This window comes from Triturus cristatus, chromosome 5_1 (assembly GCF_964204655.1).
Source record: "Triturus cristatus chromosome 5_1, aTriCri1.1, whole genome shotgun sequence".
NCBI classification, from domain to species: Eukaryota; Metazoa; Chordata; class Amphibia; order Caudata; family Salamandridae; genus Triturus; species Triturus cristatus.
Window position 1 is genome coordinate 272,640,182 of NC_140587.1, and position 26,610 is coordinate 272,666,791.

Consider the following 26,610-nt stretch of genomic DNA (forward strand, 5'->3'; position numbering starts at 1 on the left):
ATAGATTAGATAGATAGATTAGATAGATTAGATTAGATAGATTAGATAGATAGATTAGATAGATAGATTAGATAGATAGATTAGATAGATAGATTAGATAGATAGATTAGATAGATAGATTAGATAGATAGATTAGATAGATAGATTAGATAGATAGATTAGATAGATAGATTAGATAGATAGATTAGATAGATTAGATAGATAGATTAGATAGATAGATTAGATAGATAGATTAGATAGATAGATTAGATAGATAGATTAGATAGATAGATTAGATAGATAGATTAGATAGATAGATTAGATAGATAGATTAGATAGATAGATTAGATAGATAGATTAGATAGATAGATTAGATAGATAGATTAGATAGATAGATTAGATAGATAGATTAGATAGATTAGATAGATTAGATAGATTAGATAGATAGATTAGATAGATAGATTAGATAGATAGATTAGATAGATAGATTAGATAGATTAGATAGATAGATTAGATAGATTAGATAGATAGATTAGATAGATTAGATAAGATAGATAGATTAGATAGATTAGATAGATAGATTAGATAGATAGATAGATTAGATAGATTAGATAGATAGATTAGATAGATAGATTAGATAGATTAGATAGATTAGATAGATTAGATAGATAGATTAGATAGATAGATTAGATAGATTAGATAGATAGATTAGATAGATAGATTAGATAGATAGATTAGATAGATAGATTAGATAGATTAGATAGATTAGATAGATTAGATAGATAGATTAGATAGATAGATTAGATAGATTAGATAGATAGATTAGATAGATAGATTAGATAGATAGATTAGATAGATAGATTAGATAGATAGATTAGATAGATAGATTAGATAGATTAGATAGATAGATTAGATAGATAGATTAGATAGATAGATTAGATAGATAGATTAGATAGATAGATTAGATAGATAGATTAGATAGATAGATTAGATAGATAGATTAGATAGATAGATTAGATAGATAGATTAGATAGATAGATTAGATAGATAGATTAGATAGATTAGATAGATTAGATAGATAGATTAGATAGATAGATTAGATAGATAGATTAGATAGATAGATTAGATAGATTAGATAGATAGATTAGATAGATAGATTAGATAGATAGATTAGATAGATTAGATAGATAGATTAGATAGATAGATTAGATAGATAGATTAGATAGATAGATTAGATAGATTAGATAGATAGATTAGATAGATTAGATAGATAGATTAGATAGATTAGATAGATTAGATAGATTAGATAGATTAGATAGATTAGATAGATAGATTAGATAGATTAGATAGATTAGATAGATAGATTAGATAGATTAGATAGATTAGATAGATAGATTAGATAGATAGATTAGATAGATTAGATAGATTAGATTAGATAGATTAGATAGATTAGATAGATAGATTAGATTAGATAGATTAGATAGATAGATTAGATAGATAGATTAGATAGATAGATTAGATAGATAGATTAGATAGATAGATTAGATAGATAGATTAGATAGATTAGATAGATAGATTAGATAGATAGATTAGATAGATAGATTAGATAGATAGATTAGATAGATAGATTAGATAGATAGATTAGATAGATAGATTAGATAGATAGATTAGATAGATAGATTAGATAGATTAGATAGATAGATTAGATAGATAGATTAGATAGATAGATTAGATAGATAGATTAGATAGATAGATTAGATAGATAGATTAGATAGATAGATTAGATAGATTAGATAGATAGATTAGATAGATAGATTAGATAGATAGATTAGATAGATAGATTAGATAGATTAGATAGATAGATAGATTAGATAGATTAGATAGATAGATTAGATAGATTAGATAGATTAGATTAGATAGATTAGATAGATTAGATAGATAGATTAGATAGATTAGATAGATTAGATAGATAGATTAGATAGATAGATTAGATAGATTAGATAGATTAGATTAGATAGATTAGATAGATTAGATAGATAGATTAGATAGATTGATTAGATAGATTAGATAGATAGATTAGATAGATAGATTAGATAGATAGATTAGATAGATTAGATAGATAGATTAGATAGATAGATTAGATAGATAGATTAGATAGATAGATTAGATAGATAGATTAGATAGATTAGATAGATTAGATAGATAGATTAGATAGATTAGATAGATTAGATAGATTAGATAGATTAGATAGATTAGATAGATTAGATAGATTAGATAGATAGATTAGATAGATTAGATAGATAGATTAGATAGATAGATTAGATAGATTAGATAGATAGATTAGATAGATAGATTAGATAGATAGATTAGATAGATAGATTAGATAGATAGATTAGATAGATTAGATAGATAGATTAGATAGATTAGATAGATTAGATAGATAGATTAGATAGATAGATTAGATAGATTAGATAGATAGATTAGATAGATTAGATAGATTAGATAGATAGATTAGATAGATTAGATAGATAGATTAGATAGATTAGATAGATTAGATAGATAGATTAGATTAGATAGATTAGATAGATTAGATAGATTAGATAGATTAGATAGATAGATTAGATAGATTGATTAGATAGATAGATTAGATAGATAGATTAGATAGATAGATTAGATAGATAGATTAGATAGATAGATTAGATAGATAGATTAGATAGATAGATTAGATAGATAGATTAGATAGATAGATTAGATAGATTAGATAGATAGATTAGATAGATAGATTAGATAGATAGATTAGATAGATAGATTAGATAGATTAGATAGATTGATTAGATAGATTAGATAGATTAGATAGATTAGATAGATAGATTAGATAGATAGATTAGATAGATAGATAGATTAGATAGATAGATTAGATAGATAGATTAGATAGATTAGATAGATAGATTAGATAGATTAGATAGATTAGATAGATTAGATAGATTAGATAGATTAGATAGATTAGATAGATAGATAGATAGATAGATAGATAGATAGATAGATAGATAGATAGATAGATAGATAGATTTGCCTAAACCCAGCCCTAAATAAATTGGCTGTGTGATTGAGCTCAGGATTTAACTGGTATATAGTTTTTCTGCCCTAAAGTGATAATAGAATACAATATCTGGGTCTGTTTTTTAAGAACAAATGTTGAGCATTTTTGACAGAAGCATGTACATGTATTTTCTGTGCAGTCGTTGTAAATGCATGTTTTTGTCTATTTAAAATGTGTAATAAATTTTGTATCTGTTGAGATATACCTTTGTAAATCGCATGGCCTTAACTTCTATGGTGACCAAGAAATGACTATAGAATTAAAATAAATATTTGCCTGAAGGGTCATCATTGATGGAGACACATTGCTCTCTTCCGTTCCCTCCCCAATCGGAGCAGGCAGACCATCAGAAAACGAAATAACTTGGAGGGAAGCCCTGGCAGTTAACATCACGGCCTGCCTAGAAGCCACTCTCATAGGAATCCTGCAAATGCCAAATTCAAATCTGTCCCAGGCATGTGTGTACCTAACAGAATATATTTCTTATTGCGCTGAATTCCAAAAAGTCGAGTATTCAGCTGAGGCGCGAGCCGAATATTTTCTTTATCTAAAGTTAAACAGCAGGTCTTCTAAAATGAAATATAAAAAACGACGTTTTCGTATGCTTTTATTCCTCTCATTTTCCGGTGCACTTGAAAACTTGGACACTATCAGAAAAAAGGTTGATTTACATTTACTTCAATGAATAAACGTATTTTCCTGTAAACAGTACCCAGCTCACAAGAATTAGAAAATGTCTTTTACAAAATGTAATTCAGCGATAACTGCATGAAGCTGCCTTGCTGTGACCCTAATGGACGCCAGCCCCGCCTCCTCCTTCTCGGTACACTAACACATGTAATGGAATGGTTCCCTGGAGACATCACACAGACTCAGATGAATGCATTCCACATCATCTGAATTCGGCCAACTTTAAAATATTTGAAAATAAATTGCGTCATTTCACTGAGAGTTATGTTTCAGAACAGGAGAAATTGCTTGACAAACTCTCTCGAGCAAGGGGACTTTTCAGCTGACTTATGTCACGTGATATGTCTGACCTTAATTCTATGACATGGCGTTTGCAACAATGTGTAACACTCAAGTCAAAAGCAGTGTTTATGATTTTTCTGTGGTCCATTAAATCTCTAAAAATCTGCACACGGGTGGAGAGATTAAATGGACATTTTTAGCTCAATATGAATGCGAACACATATAAAGCAAGTTATGTTTTCATATTACGATTGTAACAGCAGTTTAGCACAGTAAGGAACGTCTGCCCATCTCTTATTCGGCCTCAGGAAGATGAACGCCTGAGTTGGTTATACTGGGATTCAAACATTTGTTCCTCAGGACATAGGTAGTTCCGGGCAGTAACCTACGGTGCACGTACAGGTAGGTATTCTATGTATACTGACCCATGTTAATTGGGAAGCTATCCTTGATTTCACTTTCTTTAGGTTGATGGTAATCATGCAGCTTTGCAGCAAGTCTGTCCTCCCTCTCCTTAGTTTTAGATGACCGTACATAGATAGCATCACTGAAGTGGATGACCTCGAGAACTAGGAAAGAAATGCAGTCCATTCCTGAGATATATGAGCTCCAGAATATCGTACAATTTGTACTCATTTTTCGGGATTATAAATTCACTTTTTACAGATCCTGGGGAAATATATTTCTCTTGTGTTGCTGTATCAGTCTCTCAATAAGATCTTGCTGGGAGACATTAGTCTTCCTTTCTGCACTTTACAACCACACAAACAGATGTGCGTTACTCAGTAACTGACTGCATTATGATAAATCACAGCCAGTCAAGGATCAATTTTCTCATGCACTCTGGAGTCCACAACACACAGAGGGCCTAATTACAATGTCAGAAAGAAAGCCTCCACCTTCTGGTCGGCGGCTTTCAGACCAACATTGTGAGTTTAAAGTTCAACCGCGGTATTAAAATGACGGTGGTTGAAGTTTCAACCTCCCGGGCAATCCGACTCGGTTCCGATGGGCTCAAGGAGCACGTCGGCTAGTTGTAAAGGCCTCATTACCCCTTAAGGATGGTGTTTCCGCCGTCAGGATCCTGATGACACTTTCCAACAGAAGTTCCATGTTGGCCTTTTCCGACATGGAACTGCTGTCGGAAAGTGCCTTTGGGGGCCCCTATTAGTGACACATTGCCCCCTGGCCCTCTGCATATGGCCCTCGGAGCACATATGGAGCCTCCCTTCTCATCCCTGCACCGTGAGGCAGGCACTGTGCGGTACCTGCCACATGGTGCAGGGATGTTTAAAAACTTTCCTCTTTTCAATGGGAGCTTGATCTGTGGGTGGTTTCGGCCCACCCCACAAGCTCCCATTGAAAAATGGAAGTTTGTGACCGCACCATCCTAATTGCAGTATCGGAACCGCCGAGGTTCTCAATCCGCAGCAATGTCAGTCCGAGGCAACTTTGACTGACCTCGTAATCAGAGCATGAGTATCATGACCTTTGGTTGCATGTGGACTCATTCAGACAAATAAGTTGGCTGAAACCAAATATTTTTATTTGAGCTGAATATCAGTGTATTTTCCTTCAACAACATGTGCAGCAACTGGTCATACAATATTCAAGGCAATCTTGAACCACGGTCTTTTTTGAACATCTACTGGCGGACAATATTAGATTTATCACTATTGGTAAGTTAGGTATAGTATAACTTTCCTCTCTGTCATGACATCAGTACACAGCCACCAGAATTGAGCTCGAACCCTTTTTTTGATAAGGCTTGTACAAAAAAATGACTTTAATGGTCGAGGTCAATTAGCTTGTCCTACAGTGCTTGGGGAGGAACAACCTCATCATTTCTGCATATTCCGTCTTACAAGATACACAGTTAATTCCTAACTTCACAGTATTTCTTCATCAAGAGAAGATAAATGAGGACACCCATTTAAAAGAAAGCATTCAACAACTATTTGCTTCACCGTCAACCCATTCCTCCTGATCCACCCCTGAAGTGTCAATTGGGAGAATGGTGTCCATGCATGCTTCATCCAATATTGGGGTTGTGTTAAAGGAAGACAAGGTAAGCAGTCTGTGGCTAATTTATTTGGATAGAAATATGTTCTAGGGTAAAATTGTACCCTTCTAAATCCAGTCACCTATGGATATAATTAGTGAGTTTCTTTGAAAACCTTTGGAAGGGAATGCAGTCCCTAGGAGTTGGTGGCCTGTATGAATAACAAAGGGTGAACCCCATAAGAAAAAGCAGAAATATCTAGCAGTTGAAAAGCAAGCTAATGCCTCTTTCTCTACCACAGAATAGTTCAGTTCAGGAGCTTTCAAGGATTGGACAGCTAAAGTAATTGAGTAGGTCTCTGAAAGGGAACACCACAGAAGCAAAACATTTCCCAAATTTTGAATAAAATTCCACCATACATAAAAAAGAAGGATTTCAATTTCTACTTGTTCTTCGCCTCAGGGGCTTTCCCTAGAGCGTCCACCAAACTACATTTGGGTTTAACACCCTCCCTAGACAAGGTGTGGTGCAAATAGGATACTGGTCCTACTGCAGTTTGGCATTTGTCCTACTTAACCAAGAATTGGTCATAACTCAGTCTACACATCTACCCTCAATTTATTGTTGTGCTTAATAATATCCTTTCAGTGAATTAAAATGTAATCTTGGCAACAAAGCGTCTGCATATTCATTTAAGCGCTACATAAAAAAATGCTGAAAATGTTCTTATATTAATTGATATATGTATTGGTAGTAATGATATAGCAAGGAGTTTGCCAATGCATTTCCAAATCAATTAAGCATGTTGAAAAACTTCCAGCCTAAAATTAAGCTTAAAGATCATGCTGTCCTGATAGTTCATAAAATATGCTCTATTGCCCTTTTCGTGAAAGGACCACTTGAATAGGAACTACATAGACTTAGCAATTGAAATGTAATTGAAGCCATTGATTACACAGAGTGGCTCTCTCCTATTGTAATTGCCCATAAATCATGAGGGGAAATGATTAGACTGTGTGGATCTTAGATGTTTGAACTCAGACATATGAGTAGAAAGCTCTCCCCTTCTGTAAAGCATATTACCAAGTTGAACCTAATCCTGATTCATCTTACTGTTTTATTAGGCTTAAACACATGCAGTTTGGGTTAGCCTCAGAGGCTTCTGTTTTTCCAAAAAGTACGCATAGTCTAAAAGTAAATGAATATCTCAGCACATGTCAACTTAAATAAATGTAGATGGATGCGTCTCATGTAGAAAGTAACAAAAATAATATGTTGAGGGGCAATTGGTAAAATGGCCTCTTTAGGTAAAGGAAAACCATTTAAACAGAGTGAAGTATAGTGTATGGTTGTAAAAACCACAGTACAAAGTAGCAGGGCTCATAACACCAATGAGGGGGATATAAATACTGGTAGACTACTCCATTAGCAGACAAAGTAACCAGTTTCAATCACGTATTTGTAAAAAATGATCCAAGATGAGGGGCTGTGATAAGAATTCCCCAAAAATATAGGAAAAGATTTTTTAGGGAAGGAATAATGTGCAAGTCTCAACCATACAAAAAAAGATGCGAGTATACCGCTCTGTGGCCTCACAATTACTTCAAATGGACCCAACTCGGACTAACCTGTGTAAGGGCGTCATTACCAGTACTAGTGAAACACATCCGCGGGGTCAGTTGGCGCACGACACTGATGTAGTGTGATATGCAAAAATAGAAGAAGGACCAACAGTGGTCGTATGCCTCTCCATCGCCGCAATTTTGAAAGGGCGTCTTGTGAAGAAAGATAATAGAATATAAAAGGTCCAGATTGTTTCATGCACTGAAATAGTCTTATTTCTTATAAAATCAGTAGAAAAAAAGGGATGAATTTATATAGAACTGCTCAAGGGTGCAAACAAAAAAACGTGGGGGAGAGAACTTACAAGAAACGATGGAAGTAGATCCATGCATAAAGCCGCCATATTGTAAGTGATAAGTTTGACCAAGACACAAGGATGTATGTGGGTCGAGTGATGAGGAATCCATAAGTCATATCAAAACATAATACTATGTTATTGCACATAAGTTGTATGCAGTAAATGAAGCAGGACTAGTGATGTAAAAACAAGGACAGCTATGAGTCCATTGTTATTCACGAGCATCCTGGTAACTAAAGTCATTGTAACAGTCAGCATGTATAAACGATCAAATGACACATAGCAATGATCAATCCATATACTTCAACAAATTACTAAAATAGGGCAACATTTAAGGCCTCATTACGATATCGATCGGAAAGACTGTCCGACCGACTCGCCCTCGGAAACATTCCGACCAACTTGACTGAGAGCTAGTCGACCACCGTATTACGATGCATGGCATGTAAAACTCCAGCTGAGTCGGTCAGAAACCATTCCGCCCGACCGTATCTGTCGGAAACAAGTCCGAACCGACTGAGTCAGTCGGAAATGCCGCCGCATAGGCATTCCACTTACGAATAAGACTCGGTTGACCCGCCAAACAGATTACAATGCATCCAAGGCGGTTTCAGAACCATGTCAGTTTGTGTTACACATGGCAAGTGTAAAACGCCAACATCAGTCAGAACAACAAGCATAGGCAGTGCCAAATAAAAACAACAATAAAAAATATGTTAGGCATGCTTACCAATCCACCTATAAAAAGAGCAAAAAAAGTGATCATGAACCTCTGCTCAACACTACTGCTGCCAGCCCATTTAGGAGTCTGTCTTCATTCCCTGCTCTCTGCCTCGCACACACTCACACACTTCATCCACCATACAAATTACACTGATCCCTTTTTTGTTAAATACCTTCTTTCAAACACACCCTCAATTTTACATTCACCCTCACCATGCCCCAGAGGAAGCAGCCCCATTTCACAGATAAGTTGATAGTGCTTGTAGATGAAATAGTCAGAGCACAGCCACATTTATTTGGGACCGTAGTCCAATAGACCCCCCTCACGCAGAAAAATAGGATGTAGGACAGGATAGCCAGCAAGGTGAATGCTCTCACTGGAGGATGTCAGGAGAAGGTGGTATTAAGTCAGAAGGAGGGTCAGAAAACAGTTAGCAGAAGAACATGCAAGCTCACAACGGACTGGTGGTGGCCCTTCTGCACCATCTGTGCACTTCGCTTCCTGGGAGTAGAAGGTGCGTGCCATCCTTCCGCCAGAGAGCGTCTATGGACTCACAGAAGGACCAGAGTCTGGTGAGTAGCTACTCCACATTCCACTAAAGTTAGCAATTACACCTCTAAAGACATCATTGTAAAGGACCCAGTTAACTAAATGACCGTTTTCAGATTTTTTAAAAACTCTAGTCAATGAGCATGTCATGTGTTAGTCATATAGATAAACCACATACCTACAATGACAATGAAAAGGCTTAAAAACTATTACCATTTACACCCTTCTTCCAAACTCACATCAAGGCTTTGTGCTCCAAACACCAGTCCCCAGTGTCAGCCATCTTGCCAGCACATTTCCACTTACTCTCAGTAAAGCTGAGTCCCAGATAGGCTGATTGGGATGGGTGGGAAGGCGTGTGTGGGCCCAGGCCTGATGGGAGTTGTAGTGACAGCAAACACTCCTCCTCCCCCCACACAGCACAACAAGCCCACCTGGAACTCAGCTCTCCTGACAGTGAGTGGAAATGTACTAGCAAGATGGCTGACACTGCTCCATAGTGTCTGGAGCAGAAGGCCTTGATGGGAGTTGTAGTCAAGGCAGACTACAAGCACCACTGTCAGACATCCTAATAGTACATTTTGAACCACTGTGAGGAAAGCACAATTCATGCTGGGCTGGTTGGGTTGGGTGTGAAGGTGTGTGTAGGACAGGGCCTGATGGTAGTTGTAGCTATTTCGAATACTCCTCCTTCCACCCAGCCCGGCTAACTCCTCAGGGCCTATGCCTACCTCACAGTGAGGGGATGTGGACTAGCAAGATGGCTGACACTGCTTCATGGTGTGGAACTTGAAGCCAACTCCCATCAAGGCCTTGTGCACCAAACACCAGTCACGAGTGTCAGCCATCTTGCTAGTAGACTTCCGTTTACTGTCAGGTAGCCATAGGTCCAGATGAGCTGTTTGGGCTAGTTGGGAGGAGGAGTGTTTGCCCTAGCTCCATCTCCCATCAGGCCCGGTCCTAAACACACAGTCCCACCCAGCCCAAACAAACCATCTGGAACTATGCTTTCCTGACAATGAGGGGAAATGTACTGTCAAGATTGCTGACACTGGGGACTGGTGTTTGTTGCACAAGGCCATGATGGGACTTGTGGTCAATTCAGACACCAGGCAACAGTATCAGACATCTTGGAAGTATACTTCCTCATTGTCAGAACACCACTCTTCCTGGTGGACTGGTTGAGCTGGGTGGGAGGAGGAGTGTTTACACTGACTCCATCTCCCAACAGGCCCTGTCTTCCACACACCTTCCAACCCAGCTCAACCAGCCCACCAGGAAAAGTGGTGTCCTGACAATGAGGGAAAGCAAACTGAAAAGATGTCTGACACTGGTGCCTGTTGTCTGACTTGACCACAACTCCCATCATGTCCTTGTGCTTTGAACAGCAGTACCCAGAGTCAGCCATCTTGCCAGTACACTCCCAGTGACTGTCAGGAGAGCATGGTTCCTGGTGGGCTTTTGGTGCTGGGTGACAGATTATTTGAGGTGCAGTGGACATTTACATTAATGATTGTCTAATTTCTGTACCCACAGGGCGAGCTGGGAATACCACTGGACCAAATGAGGACAGCCAGTCCCAGACTCTGGCTGACCAGGAGCTCTCGGGCCAGGAAGACTCTCACACATTCTCAGACAACGAGGATCAACCTGGCCATCAGTTTTGGGTCGGCACACAGCACCAGCAGCTACAGCAGGATCCACTGTAACCACTCCCGCCTCAGCTGACAACACCCAGCAGACCCCTACCCTGACGGACACAGCAGCCCTTTACACCTCCAATAGCACAGCAACCCAGAGCACTCTGGACTTGACCAATAACAACACCCTTGTCAATTAGGAAGGAGGCTCTGTGTTGACTGTGCCACCAACAACTGTGTTTGCCCGGTGGGTATGGGTGGTGGGAGGGGCTGTGTGGATCTACGCCATCAAGCATCTCGTGCTGCCAATAATGAGCACCCAAACCTCTCCCGAGTGATTATGTCTACCAGAATTACCAGGGAGAATTGGGCCAGGTAATAGGGATCCTAGATAACATCGAGCAGCTGCAAGCAGGCCAAAACACAGGCTGGGCACGTTCAATCAAAAAATTGACAACATGACTGGGGTGCTGCAGGACATTGGTACCAGCCTCCACCAGATTGCAACTCACTTGACCACACCCCCATGTGTGCCCAAAACATCTGGTGCATCAATATCAACTTCTGCACAAGCCACAGGGAGGGACATGTAGTCTGGGGGAGAGTCCCCAGGAGCCTACAGCTGTGGATCCCCAAACCAAACATGGTAAGGGTCATCTGAGGAAAAATCAGTGAGAGTCAGATGACATTGCACCACCCCCAGGATGTGACAATGTGCCCTTGATATCCTACAGTGTGTGCCAAGTGTTTAATTTGTTGACTGTCATAAATAACTGTCCCACATTGGATGGAGGCTCAAAGTTGGACTTTGGACTCAAATACCTGTGGCTTTACCTTGGAGAATTTCATCTACAAACACTATCAGCTCCTATCTGCACAGTCTGTTTTTTCATTGTGAGTGCACCACCATTGTGTGGCTTTATTTTTTCACTTTATGCCCAAAAACAAAACACTTTACACCAAAATACTTGTTCATGTCATGACTTTGAATTCCAAATGTACATTCTGCCGGGGTGACTGGGTTGTGCAGTGGTGTCAGTAACCATGGCTGGAAGGGGTATCCAGAGTCTCCTACACTGAACAAAGACTTCAGTTGTCTGTTTGATGTCAGGTTTAGTAAACTTGATGTAGTGGTCCAGGTAGTCGAGAAATGCCTGCAACACATCCCGAAGGATATTGCTGAACATGGGCTGGGACATTCAACCCAATGTTGCCACTGTGTACTGGAGTGTTTCTGTGGCAAAGAAATGCAATGCTGCCATCACCTTCACCTTGGGGGTCTGTGCTGTAGGATAAGTGCTACCAGTCTGCAAATGAGGTGACAACTGCTGGCACAACTCATCAATTGTTGCCATTGTGAAATGATATTTCTTGATTATGTCCCATTCTTCCATTGTTTGTAGGTCTGGAAAGGGCCTGTACACTGGAGGCTGTCTGTGATACCTATGTGTAGAGTGTAAACACAGTTGGTGGTAGTTCACAATGTCCCAAGCAACATGCACTTCGACAAACAGCAAATCGAAAATGACCACACCTAAAACTGGATGTCAATGGAAATACACATTTCAATTAATGTGATTGTCCTCACATACATATCACAGCATACTGATCCTTGCTGGACATGTTTACGAGGCATGATGACACAGCAATTAGAGTGCAGTAGTGTAAACTTCACTAGTGTCTGCCACTGTTCATGTAAAGCTAGCATGGCATACTCCACAACTCACAACTAAATAAGCCTAGATATAGTTTTGTGAGAACTATCACATGGTTCAAATGTACCCACAATAGGATCATGTAATGCCTGATATGTGGGACACCACATACACGCAGCGTCTCACAATGGTAATCTTGCACACTACTGTCACAGGGTGAAGACTGCCATGTTGTCATTACACATACAATCACATACACATGAATACATTAATCAATATATTTGACACGTATGTTTATTTAAAGGTAATTATATTTTTGTTTCCTGATATTTCTGTAGATGTAGGTTAAAATCAATATTTTTTACAATTATATTTGTGTTCTCGATATTTGTGATTTTACTAGATAATTATAGGCAGTTGATATTTGCGTTATTGGTATTTAATTTCCTATAATTTTGTGTTTTGATATCATATGCAACGATATTATGTCAGCGATTCTGTCTGGTTAGTGATTTGGTTTGAAAACTGCAGTTTTACTTTACAATACATTTACAAGCATTTGGTGTCAAAAACCAGTGTGCACACATATTCCATGAGCATTACAATGAAGGGACTAGAGTGCCATAAACTTGAGGAGGAGGAAGATCCTAACCATAGCATTGGCAAACTACGAGAGGTGGAAAGCTTTCTATAGGTCTTTGCAAAGGTTGCACACAAAAAAAACATTGCAACTTGGCACACCCCAAGTGCTTCAACTATATCCTTAAGAGTGAATCCGCCTCTGACCCCAATATTTCAAAGCATTATTACAAGACTCACTGAGAGGGGAGCACCTAGTGATTTCTTCAAAGAGAGGAACAGGATTATACAGCACAAGGATTTCAGAACTATTCAATAGAAGGAGGAGATGTTTTCTCTTTTTCTTTCTAAACATGAATGTTGATTCACAAACATACTAGGGGTATTGGAAATAACATTATGAACCTTTTGACAAATGATGACATTGCAGGGTTGAACCCGTAGCCTTCCTATCATCCCTCAGTAGCCATACGAGGGGTGTGTGTGTGTAGGTAAATGTGTGCATTTGTGGGATGGAGTGTGAAAACCAGAAACCACACACCAAAAGATGATTATTAGTTAGTTGATAGTCAGGATTCATTGTGACATTTTACCAATATATATATATATATATATGTATATATATATATATATATATATATATATATATATATATATATATATATATATATATATATATATGAAAAAAATTGAAATTAGAAATTGAGTTATGATATGGGCTCAAACATGCAAGACCTCTACAATTTGCAAGTTTAGAGCACAAGGCACAGTACAATTGTTGTAGCTCCTGTTGCAGACCAGATAATCACCTTGCATACCATATGATTGAGTGCCAACACTCTCAGGTACAGGTTAATTTCTTCTTGCTCCTTCTGGAGGCTTTTCTCCGGCATGCTTCACAATTTAGTGCCCTTCTGTGCCTCCACATATACACTCTCTCTGCCATCTGCTGTACTCCTTCTCATACTTGGACTTTAGATGTATTTGCAGGGTTTACATGTCGAAGTGGTAGGGACCTCTTGTCACCCGGCTCAGTTTCACCTTGCAGAGTTTGCATGTAACTCTATTTCTTGCCCTCTTGCTGGGTAAAACAAATCCCTAAAGCCAGATTTTGTCTCTCTTTCATCCTCAAAGCACTGTACATCTTCTTCCTCCTGTGCGGATGCAGCTAATGTTCATGGAATGTCTCCCTCTCCTGACTGTGCCTTGCTAAAAGAAAATGCAAAAAGAACAATTGATGGACAGAATGTTGAACAATGTCAACCATTCACCCCAGTACAGAGATCTGGGCCTAAATCTATTGTGATTTGCTCCCCATGCCATTCCAGTTTAAACTCAGCCATATGCAAATCAGTCTTGACTCTATGGGAACAGTCCAGCCTGAACTGCCAGGCCAGGTTCTCCCTGGACCGGGAAACAAGCGTCCTAGGACTGGTTTCAGGGTTTCAACCCTCATCAGCCAGGATAGCTTAACTCCAGTGGCATGGAGAGCAGGGGACCCAGGTCTGAGCATACCCATCCCACTCGGGGTGACAAAAGCAAAAAGAACAATTGATAGACAGAATATCAACCATTCACCCCAGTACAGAGATCTGGGCCTAAATCCATCGAAAAGCAAGCAGTGGCTTGCTAATCTGCTTCTCAGCACATAGTGCTTCAGCCAGGTATTGCCAGGTATTCTTGTTGGGAAAGGCTATCTGAGTTGGTAGCTAATCAGGATCTTAAAATTGTATTAAAAATGTTAAATGTAAAAGAAGTACAGGCGTCCTTGCTAGGTAAATGCGGTTACGAATAGGGCCACAGACTTGGTGCTTACACAGACAGGGCCATCTATATATCAATAACATGTAGTTCATTTTACACACCCTCCTTAAAGTTTTGGTAGTAGATAGACTAGTCATTGGGCCACAGTCTCGACACTTAAAATTGGCCAGAGATTCCATAAACCAAAGAGAGCACCCGCAGTACACAGTTTAGATATTATGGCTGTACACTGGTAGCACCATCTCAGGTGTATCAAGTCTGTAGCTTAGTTGTCAAGACAGCCGACTACTAAGTTAAGTGAATGTGTGTGTGTATGTGTGTGTTAGTGTGTGTGTGTTGAGTCTGCAACCTTAAAAAATAGCCTTAGGAGTACCGCATATGGACGCATTTTTCTTTTTATTAGTTTGGGGGGTCCATTGAGAGTTCCCTACTAACGGCTGGTGGTCAGGTTGTGCTCACCCAACCCTCTTATGTGCCCTTTCCTTTGTTTACTTTAGAACACCAGAACCGTGCCCTGCATCCTGTAATGGCGGCCACAAAAGTATGTGTTATTATTTAGGGGGTCCATTGAGACTCCCCTACTAGCGACTGGTAATCAGGTTGTGCTCACCCAACCCCCTTATGGGGCCTTTCCCGTTTTTTAGGTCTCGCTTACGCAGCGTGCATGCGCTGCATAAGAAAGACCTTTAGCCGTCGGCACAGCTTTGAGGGCAAAAACGTGCACGTGTTGCATTGCTTCCAATGGCAACACGTGCACGTATGGAGATTCCCTTGCGGGAGTGAGCGGCGCCATATAGTGGAGCCATATGGTCGCAATCATCGCGCCTTGCTGCTCGCTCCCACAGGCCCCCTCCCCCTGCTGCCACGCGAGGCGTGCTCTTGTGCTGGTTTCATATTGTTCCCTCTCTTGTCCACAATATATTTGTCGAATGCAGGCTGTCATCCCGTTTTACCGTGTCACCCTTTCCCCCACGCCTTTGAAGAATTTGGTTTGAAATGTTAATTTTACGTTGTGCTGTTAACAATGTTCATTTTTTTTAAATATTGTTTTGCTTTACTTATTTACCGTTTCCGAATCGCTTACGTAGTTGCCAAGCAAAGATTTCCACATTCCCTCCTTCAGGTACAGTGGAATGAAACGGGCCCTGCTGCTTGTCAAGAATCCTGGAGGTAACCCCGAAACGTATATCCGGAGTGCCAATGGATAATTTGCAACTCAACTAATACAAATATGAGAATCTCAAGTGCACGAGTAGGACGAGAGAAGCAGTGCTACTTAAGTGCACAAAGGTGACAGCAGTTAGTGCAAGGTCCCTCTAATTTGCGTATGATGTGACATCCTCACAGAAGTATCATCCATTGGCCATTAATCCTCTGGCATCTTTCATGCGACTTTGCAAGAAGCAACTTTCCTGGGTCAGGTATCAGTAAAACGATAACATTAATAACAGTAATACAATAATTGCATGTCTTTTAAAGTTCTGTTAAATGGAAATACATTGTGTTTGTCACAGTACATGGAAAAGTGAGGTCCGCGTCTGTCCAAAATTGTTGTCTTTATGCAAACGTTAACAAATTGTTTCCAGGTTAGTGCAGTGCTATGTATGTATACTCTGTTTGTATGCAGCTGTTTTCAAAATTGGAGGAGGGTTGAGGTTGTCTTGATGGACATGGGGATATCGTTCCTGGACCTTGGTGTATAGAAGAAGGCCCTTTACTTTTTTATTTTCTTTTCTTGCACTTATATCTCCAATCTGAAGGTGTCTTAGGTACCAGAGTGCTGAGAGCCACCAGCGGGGGTGAGCTTGTCATCCAAGTAGGCAGGGATGCCAGCTGAGCTGGTGCTGTGGGTAATGCCGACTGACAAGGAGAGGCCATGGAGTTCCTTCAGGGTGTGGGTAAGGTAGTCATATTTGTTCCTGCCCTAACAAGATATGCTATAAGCATGTAAGCTGCCCTTAAACGGGGGCAATGCGTTAAAATTCCAAAACGATTTCCAGATAACTAGTGCAGGATAAAATATGTGGCACAAACAATTTTTGAGCAAGAAAGATATGAAAGCAAACAAGCTATTTGAAAATAGTTTGACTTCTAGTAAAGGCATGACTCAAGTCACTGTAAAACGAAACATTCGGATCTAGTGAGATAAACGTGGGTTCTGATACATTTGCCTTTGTTTGTAAGACTAATAATCACAGGTCAGTCCTTGGAATAAGGCAATGGTGTGTTGTAAAACAAAACCAAATTTAGGGCTTTCAACGACAGTGATTATTAGCATCTTGTTTTATTTTATTTTTTAAATTTTATTTGAGCCCGATCTAGCAATGTTAAACGTGCACCAGTATGAAATGTCACGTATGCTAAAATGTTTCAAATGTGTATGCCCTGAACCATGGCTACAAGGACCCTAACCATATCCCCTGCCTCGTCACTCCCCAACTCCCCAGCAGCCTTTAAAAGTTCTAATAATAATTAGTGTATATATATATATATATATATATATATATATATATATATATATATATAAGGTTCCAGGGTGCATTTTGTGCTTTTGTAAATAAGCATGATGCAGATTAACCTTTTTAAGATATATCTCCTGCATTTTACACTGCATTTATTTATTATATTTCCCCCCAGTTTTGCAGCACACTTGAAAAGCATGTCTGTGAAAGCTTTACACCAATAAATTCAATGGCCTACGCAGTCATAGTCAACCTTTATTGTTAGATTAATTAAAATCATTACCTAGTGCTAGTGCAATAAGATCTGTCAATTAAAGAAGAACAGTGCAGTAAGTAAAGTGCAAATGCAAAAAAAAATCAGTTAGTTTTAAAATGTGTACTTTAAAAAGAGAGTGTGGTAAGTTAAAACTAAGATAGAAATCAAAAACGTTCAGATACAGTTCAAATGTTCCAATGCACACAGACCAGTTTGTAAAAGGAATATGCTTGGATTTCTGTCCGGGCGACAGTTAAGTAGCTGTTGCCTTGTTTATGGTCCCCACTCATGGAGGTGTTCAAAAGAAAAGCCTAATCGGGGCATTGTGAGTCCCAAAGGAAGGGAGCCTTAGTGCAGATAAAGAAAACCTTTGAAGTCAAAATTCAAAGTAAAAACCATACAAGTGTATTCAAAATTAGGAAGTATTGCAGAAGGTAAGAAGTAGTTAGTGAATATTGCAATTGTGAGAGGTTTTAACATAAGAGAATTGTCCATAATTAAAATATAGTTGAGTAATGAACTAGCACAAATTAATTTATTTGTAAGTTAAGGGAAAGAGATAAATTATTAGACAGTCTACCTTGGAGACTGTCTGTTCAAAGCAAAAGTCTGATTACAAAGTGATAACTTCGACAAGTGGAAGCTCGGTATGAAAGCATGGAAAGGGCCTGGCACACATCCCAAACAAGCATTGGCATAGCCAATAGGTCTCGCCTTTGGGACCTCATAAGTGTTTAGCCATGCAACAGTTGATGTTGTTGCACCAAGGATATTGTGCTGGATAACTAAACACTTATAAGGTCCCAAAGGCGAGACCTGTTGGCTATGCCAATGCTTGTGTTTTTAGTCCTTTTAAGTCCTCTTGTTTGTGCGTCCATAGGAACCAACTGCTCATACTAGCTATTTGAGCCCATCTGGGATGGGGTGAGGTGCCTGATGTCGGCCAGCATGAGCAGTGTTAGCCTGCCCACTGAGAACCACGATGCCTGCCTTTTGCTGCCCAGCATTGTGCTATCATCCTGCACGACGTGGTGGCCAGAGATGCAGCCTTGAAGGCTCCATTGGATCTACATACACAGGAGAAACCTCGCTTGCCACCTTAGGCACAACCAGACTAACATCATGTTTGTGACCAAAGGAACTTTTTTTTTTTAAAGATGCTTGTACATTGCTTTATTCCATGCATCTAAAATTCGAGCAGTATTTTGTTTCAAATTAAATTAAAAAAATAGTTTTAATGTAATCATTAAATTAAAGCAGTATTTCACATGCAACTTTATTTTTAAATGTACGTTGTTCCTGGCCACAAAATGGAATCAGGGGCATAACTTTACATGTCTAATAAATCAGCATTTGTAGAGCGTGGCACTGTCACCCCTGGGCATATATGGGCACTGGGGTGCGAGGTCTTGAGGAAATGAGGGGAAGAAACTAGCAGAAAAATTCAAAACGGAGGACAGAAAAATGAGCGATCAGAAAGGGAACAAGCATTGGCATGGCCAATAGGTCTCGCCTTCCGGACCTTATAAGTGCTTCGGTATCCAGCACAATATCCTCGGTGCAACAACATTAACTGTTGCATGGCTAAACACTTATTCGATCCCAAAGGCGAGACCTATTGGCTATGCCAATGCTTGTTACTTTAGGACACCGGAACCAGGGCCTGCATCCTGTAATGGCAGCCACAAGAGTAATCTTACTCTTGTGGACAGCCAATCCATTATGTTGCCAGCAATTTATTCTCTGCTTTCAAGATGGCTGAAGCATTGTGTGACATGACATTATGATTCAACTCGCATCATATCACATACCTTGGCATTTTGAAAGTATTGAACATTGCTTACTATATTAAAACATGGCCAATTACAATAATTAGTACAGAAATCAATTGGTCCCAACGGGATTTTTTCAACATAAATAGTGTCAAGAATGTATGTAGAATGGACACTCAAAATGGTTCACAAACTGTTGAGTTGTATCATTTCAACATCAATATATTCTCTTTTTAAGACAATATAATAAGTTGCTCCAGAGTAAATAGGAAAGTGACTGGAAAAGAGTGCTTGTGGTATAGATCAAGTGAAAGACAGAGATTGTAGGTAAAATCAATATATAGATATTCGTTATGAAGAACGCCTATCCGGAATTTGCTTATAATACTGATATACAATATCTTCATTAACAATTTGTGGCTTGGAACAGAATATAAGAAACATATTTCCAGTATAGGTAATAGGTATGTGTCAACGTTTAGACCCCAAGTGGGAAGTAGGCCAAGCAAACTCCTCAATGGGGGGGTTTTCATTGGGACAGGGTAAGAAGCAACCTGTACAATAAATGAAATGAGGGAGAAAAAATCAGTTCCTTATTCTAAGGAGTGTCTGTTTAGGGTACTCATAACAAGGGAATAACTGACCAAAACCACATAAGTCAGATACTGGTGATCGGCCAAGTATACTAGACCAGCCGGCTCCTGAGGGCCGAGAACTCTTTTATTTTTAACTGTAGGAGTCCACAAGGCTCCAGCCCCAAGATATGCTGGAAGGATAAGGCATACCTATTAGCCAGAAATGTATATACATACTAAACTTATTTTAAAACCCAAGGTGAGAAAACTCACCTAAATAGGATTCTTGTGAGTGTCCAAATCACCCTTATGGCATTCATAAGGTGGCCTCAAACAGCATTGCTGAAGTCCAGATCAGATCAATTGTCAGAAAGGTTACTGAAATTAAACATAACCTGGGTAAAGATACTGGCTAGTACTTGGAAATCTGCAAAATGCAATATTTAAAGGTGAAGAAAGAAAAACAAGGTACTCACCCCGCAATGGCAAGGATCCTAGAGTAGAAATTAATCCCTTGGCTGCTAACGTGTTATTCGAAAGGCCAAAGTTTCATTCAAAAGGGGGACGATTGAATCGGTTCTGGAAATATAAACAAAATTGAAAATATATTCAATTAAAAATTAAAAGGACAAAGGGCTTGAATAAGTCGAATCGCTATTGTGACTCGGTATAGTGGCAAAGGCTTAGCATTACAAGGAATATGCCAGAGCCCAGCTAAATCATCTCAAAACGTACCTGCCCCATTTGTCAGAACTGACGTACAGCGATGAGGAGGAAGGAGGAGAGATTGACTAAATAGAGATCGGCACGTCAACGTGCACGCGCTGTGAGAGCTAGCAATGCAGTCGCTGGCTGCAAGCTGTGAACGGCGTCAGTGGACGTCATGAGATGGGGTGTGGTACTAACAGCTGACGGAAGTCCACGATGGCTCATAAATGAGCGAAACTGTGTTACAGCGGCCATACAAGTGCAGGCTGAATCGTGCCGTGTCAAAGCAGCATGAGGTTTGGTATAACGAGGTATTGTCTGTGTCACGAAGCGCAACAGTGTAAGATGTTATAGGACTGGTGTACATTGTCACTTAACGAAAACATTGCTAAAAGATACTAGGTATAAAACACAATATTCTGAGAAAACGAGTTTTGGGTACAAAATTCCATTCCTCGTAAATCATACAAAATTGCAACAAGCGTCAGAACAGACTAGCATAGCGGATTACATAGGACTTATCTCTAAACAGATATATGTGAGGCATAATGTTACATATACATATATATATTAACAATTGCCCGAAAAAGATCAGCAATGTAATTGTATGGGTCGGGGCAGACCAACGTCCTTGCCGATATTGGGACAAGGTAAATGCATGAAGGGAGAAACCGATGGGTGTAAATCCATAAGGTAAAAGAAGATAATGTGGAGTAACATAGCATAATATTTTTCATTTTACATATTGGCATATTAGGAATAAGGTGACATAGATCATAAGAGATGCTGCATAGGTCTAAACAGAACTAGTGGTCAACTATGGAATTAATTCAAAACAGATGTTGCGTGCACAACAAAATCTGAACCAGGACAGAGTTAAAGTGAATACCCACATCCTCTATCCAGTGTTTAGCAGGGACAGTTGTCTGTTGGTTTCTTCCTATTCGTTCAGACCTCTATTGACTGTGTCTAATAAATGTATCCATTTACATTCTCGTAGGTTCAGTATATCTCCTAGATTACCCCTAATCTAAATGAATTTGTTAAGTGCCACTGATTGTTCTTGTCCAAGAAGGAATGATCTTAGGAGGGCGAGTGCAGCCCCTCTATTTCTAATGTTGTGGAGTCGATCTAACAACAGTTTGTGGTTGACCGTATCGAATGCTGCTGATAGATTGAATAGGATGAGGGCTGCTCTCCTCTCCCTGATCTAATGGTGCCCTAATCTTTTCTGTTTCCATGATCAAGGCCGTCTCAGTATAGAAGCCTTCTTTTGAATCCAGAAGCTTATTATTTTGAATGAATGTGGGCAGTTGTTGGTTCGTGGTCTTCTCCACTATCTTAGCTGTTAGTGGAAGACACAATATTGCACAATAGCTATTGGGGTCAGTTGGATTGGGATTGTTATTTTTTTATCAGTGGGAGAGCTGAAGCTATCTTCCTTTGAATGGGAAAGTAGCCTGTCTTAAACATTTGATTAAAAATGACTGCGAGATTGGAAGCAATGATTTCAGGTGCTAATTTAGCTACCACTGGTGGGCAAGTGGCGAGCCCAATTTAGTAGATTTGATAAGCACTGTCACCTGCCCAATTGTAAGAGCAGTAAATTCCCAAAAAGTTTAATTCTTTGGGTGGATGGAGGAAGACACATTTCCCTCCGGAGAGAGTATCTTCCTTGAAGAGAACCTGTTGTATACCTCTTCCACTTTGTTTTGGAAAACGTTAGCAGGAGTGTTGCAAAACAATTGGCTACTTACTGCTAAATTAGTACTAGGGGTGGTGGTCAATTTAGTCACAGTTAAAAAAAGTTATTTTACTGAATTTGTTGCAGTTTAAGTCCCTGCCTTCTGCAACATTGTTTTTGAGACCTAGGTTTGTCTGTGAACTACGGGGCCGATGGATTATTTCCCTTGGGCTGAGATACATCGGTGGGAGCGAAAGTAGTTACAGCTTATCTAAGCCAATTAGAGTAGTTTGCTATTGCTTTTTCTAAATACTGTATCCTCGGAGGCTGCAAGGGAGTTAAAATCTGATTTAATTGGTCAGATTGTATTTTGCGACACGCACGTGATGTTTGCAGGTTATAAAAGCCCTTGCCTGGGAGCCTACGATGTAAAACTTTATATCAAGCATCACAGCAGTGTGGTCTGACCACATCAGCGGTGGTTCCATGTTAAAATATCGATGTTAAAAATATAGATGAAAAAAATATTGATGTAAAAATATCGATTACAAAAATATCGACTCCCTATACCTAAACAGGTAAGTACAATAATATCGACACAAAAATATCGTTGTAAAAATATAGATGTAAAAAATATTGACTTAAAAAAATTACATAATTTAAATAAAATGTACTAAATAATATTAATATTATTAACAAAACTATTTAAATGTAATATATTTTAACTAATTATAAAAATAAACTTAATTTAATAAATATAACACAAAAAATGTGTACATAAACATATATTTGCTTAAATACATTTTATTAACTATTATCTTTATTTAATTTTTAAATTTTTTAAATTATATAAACATTAAGGTGCCGATTCCGATCCGTTAAAAATAATTTGCGTACGACCCGCATCCGTATTTTTTTACGTACGAGTCGCACAAGTACCGTACAAACTGGCAAGTACGATTGGGACGTGAAAAATAACTACGAATAGTGTTGGGAAAAGTCTACGAGCGCGCGTCGGAAAGTGTCCACGTCCGAATATCGTCGGGAAAAGTGTACGAAAGTGATCCGGACAGTTTCACTTACAAATCGTAAAACACAAGTCCAAGCGCGCAAGTACGATCCCGACCGCCCGTCCGAATACACAATCGCACGTAAAAAGGCCCGTACGGAGCCAACGCAGTAGCACACATGTACACGGGTAAACTCATGCCCGTGTACGAGCCGTACAGCCTCCCCCACCCCCAAATATGCCAGCACTGTACACCACCCTGTCCGCACTGTACCCCAGCCCCGCAACTGTACGTGCCGTACCGCCCCCATGTACGCACCGTACCCCCCATGTACGCCCCGTACCACCGCATATACGCACCGTTCCCCCAGCCCCCCACCGTATCTACGCACTGTACCCCCAGCCCCCCACCGCATGTACGCACCGAAGCCCTGCACCGCATGTACGCACTGTACCCCCAGCCCCCCCCCACCGCATGTAGGCACCCATCCCCTGCACCGCATGTACGCGCCGCACACCAACACCGTACCCCAGCCCCCTCACCCAGCATCGCGTATGTACGGATCGTACCTACGCGAAAAATACTCTTACAGAACCTGGACACTGTAAAACAGCACAAGGAGGGCCAATCCGACTCGCACAACAACACAAAACACGTCGACATGACAAAATACATCTCAAAGACTGACCTGGCACATCCAAACAGGCAAACAGAGGCCCAAAATCACAACCACCACTTATAACACACCCACCAAAATTCAAACACAGCCACACCCAAAAATGGACCAATAAAAAAGGCCCACACACACACCCCATGAGCCTTTGCAACAGACCCACTGCTGCCACACCCCACGGACAAACAACCCCACACAACTCATACCTTCGCCACACCTTCACTCACACACCTTCACACAACCACCTCCACAAACATCCCCCTCTTCACATTCACACACACACACACAACCATCCACACCCACACCCACACCCCACACCATGCCCACAGACAAGAATCCAAAGTTCACCACGGCGGAGCTGGAGCTCCTTGTCAACGAAGTCATCAGAGTCGAGCCACAGCTGTTTGGAACATTGGTCAGACAGACCAGCATAGCTGCAAAATCTGCCAAGTGTCAGAGGATTGTCGACAAGGTGAATGCTGTTGCGCCCGTCCGAAGGACCAGGCATGAATGCCAAGCCAGGTGGTACGATCTGCGCAGGGCGGTCAAGAGGAAGATGAATGAAGAGCATGCCCAGACCAACATCACTGGAGGTGGGCCGCCCCGCAGATCCGTACACTACCATCCCTGGGAGGAGAAGGTGATGGCCATGCTACCGCCGGTGGGACTACAAGGAGTGGAAGGAGTCGCAGAGCCTGGTGAGTACACAAACAACTCATGTAACTTGGGGGGAATGGCATCCAAACCCCAACCACCAAAGGCGCAACTAGAGCAAAATTTCGGGGGAGGCCAAGAAAAAAATTCGTGGGGGGATGAATCTTGTAAGCCATAGGCAGAGTGGAGCTGCAGGGGCTGTTAAAGGGGTGAAACAACAGCGAGGCCTCATTAACACGCAAATGGCCTGTTAAAGACCTGTGAAGTGCTCGGTTGCGGCTGTGAGTGCGCCGGGAAGCTGTCTCATCCCTGCCTGCCACACACGACCGGGGGGCTGAAGCCCTGTGAGTCCAATGGGTGTTGCGCGCCTGCCAACCACAACAAATGCACGCACCTACCCCCAAGCACTCACCGCACACAACCACATCCAGAAACCACGCCCATGCCACGAACATCACCATTCACCCATCACAAATCAAGGCAAGGCCATGTCCAAGGCTACAGCAACCACAAACACAAGACTGGATGTCCGGGAGGCTGGGAGGGTGGGCCCCACACAACACATTGTCAAAATGAGACGCAGACAACAATGTCCTCAGCCCAAATGGCATAGGTACATACCCATGCACAATGCACAGGGACTGGCAAAGTACTGACAAGGTAGATGACACTGGGCCCGCTGTATGCAGCACAAGGCCCTCCGGGGACCACTGTTCACTCAAACAACAACTCCACAAGCACAGGTATCTAGCACAGGAACTCACACTCACTGTCATGCCAGCATGCACCATGAGGGGACACACACATCACCTGGGAGACCCAATGACAACTCACACTACACACAACACCAGGCCCGGTCACAACCCCCCCCTAACACAAGCACACACCCCCGGGGCAGGCAACGGATTTACACACTCCCACAATGGACATGTGACACAAAAAGACCAATCCATAGCCAAATAAGCATCATAGCCGACAATGTACAGGTCAAACACTCAGGAGAACACCCCAATCGGTCCCCCGCAACATGCCCATCCCCAAGTGGATACTGAGAGGAATGCTAGGGACATCCAACTACCTGGGTGAACTGTGTCAAATAGAATATGTATGAAACATGGATGTAGCATGAAACAGCATTAACATTGTCTCTCTATCTCACACACAGGGCAACGTTGACGATCTCCCCCCAACACTGGGGGGAAAAATGACAGTCCCAGGCACCGCGTGAAGAGGATCCCACCGGCAGCGACGACTCTCACCACTCCGTGGATGACCCCGACCAACATGGCCCCTCTGGTGTACAAGCCCCTGCAGCACCTGCATCAGGTACATCTGTGCCAAACACCACCCCATTCCTGCCACATCCCAGGAGACACCCAGGAGCCCTGCTCGCACTGAACAACACAGCCAGTCTGACCAGGAGGGACAAGGTTCTCCGGGCACCCAGGAGGAGGCAGGCAACCCTGCAACCCTGCAAATGCCATCCCTCAGGGGTCCCGGAGACCCGATGTGCCCACAACGGCAGGCCAGGCTCGTGTGGGCAGGGGTGGTGGGAGTGGAGGCAGGCGGAGGCGCGAACCTGACCAGCCAGCTCAGGACCCCGGTATGACACACATACGCAACATCCTGGACTCATACCGGCGTGACACCAGAGGCATGGACCAGGTCGTGTCCAGACTTTCCGGGATGCAGGGGACCCTCGATGAGATCAAGAACCTGCAGGTCGAGCATCATGCCCGTCATCAACAACACCAAGGACGGATGGAGGCAAGACTGGCTGAGCTCCTGGCGGTGCACAGGGACGTGAGACAATCACTCCGTCAGATCGCCCAAAGCCTGGCAAACCCTCCCTGTACCACCAGGCGTAGACCAGCACCAGACACAGGGAGGAACAAGGAGGAGGATTCGTCTGACGGAGCGTCCCTGCATCT

At 41.1% G+C, this 26,610-nt stretch overlaps 1 long non-coding RNA gene across 1 annotated transcript in view; it reads right to left on the bottom strand.

Moving 5' to 3' along the window:
- LOC146830718 (uncharacterized) overlaps positions 1-26,610 on the bottom strand; it is a 210,360-nt gene that overhangs the window by 132,058 nt on the left and 51,692 nt on the right. The window contains exons 2-3 of the long non-coding RNA XR_014961477.1: positions 20,427-20,529; positions 20,224-20,328 (exon numbers count right to left, since the gene is read on the bottom strand). This is a non-coding gene — a long non-coding RNA (uncharacterized LOC146830718). The remainder of the gene's footprint in view (positions 1-20,223; positions 20,329-20,426; positions 20,530-26,610) is intronic.